The sequence below is a fragment of the Oncorhynchus nerka genome, unplaced genomic scaffold, assembly GCF_034236695.1.
Source record: "Oncorhynchus nerka isolate Pitt River unplaced genomic scaffold, Oner_Uvic_2.0 unplaced_scaffold_1487, whole genome shotgun sequence".
In the NCBI taxonomy this organism is placed as follows: Eukaryota; Metazoa; Chordata; class Actinopteri; order Salmoniformes; family Salmonidae; genus Oncorhynchus; species Oncorhynchus nerka.
In genome coordinates this window covers 84,110-85,000 of record NW_027039825.1, presented here as the reverse complement: position 1 = coordinate 85,000, position 891 = coordinate 84,110, and positions in this window count along the sequence as shown.

Here is an 891-nt window from a genome sequence, read left to right as displayed (position 1 = left end):
AACCGTGACTAGTCAATGAAGAGCTCTTTTTAACATTCCTGTCTGGTCCAGCGATGGTGGGTTTGTGTCCATAGGAGACGATGTTGCTGGTGATGTCTGGAGGGATTGTGCATTCCTGGTGTAACTCGGGCAGTTGTTGTTGCCATCCTGTACCTGTCCTGCAGGTGTGATGTTCGGATGTACCGATCCTGTGCAGGTGTTGTTAGACGTGGTCTGCCACTGCGAGGACGATCAGCTGTCCTGTCTTCCTGTAGCTCTGTCTTAGGCGTCTCACAGTACAGACATTGCAATTTATTGCCCTGGCCACATTTGCAGTCCTCATGCCTCCTTGCAGCATGCCTAAGGCACGTTCATGCAGATGAGCAGGGACCCTGGGCATTTTTCTTTTTGGTGTTTTTCAGAGTCAGTAGAAAGGCCTCTTTAGTGTCCTAAGTCTTCATAACTGTGACCTTAATTGCCTACCGTCTGTAAGCTGTTAGTGTCTTAAACTGTTGTTACTCCTACCCCCTACTTTTTCGAACATTCTGTTAAAAATCGCGCAACATTTCAGCGCCCTGCTACTCATTTGCATTTCCAGATGTCTAGATGGGACGCCTGCGTGTCGGGGGGACGCAAGAGGTTTTAACGACCGTTCCACAGGTGCATGTTCAATCGTTGTTTATGGTTCATTGAACAAGCATGGGAAACGGTGTTTAAACCCTTTTGTCAATTCCCATTATTAAAGTGGCTGGAGTTGAGTCAGTGTGTTGGCAGCAGCCACTCCATGTTAGTGGTGGCTGTTTAACAGTCTGATGGCCACGAGATAGAAGCTGTTTTTCAGTCTCTCGGTCCCTGCTTTGATGCACCTGTACTGACCTCGCCTTCTGGATGATAGCGGGGTGAACAGGCAGT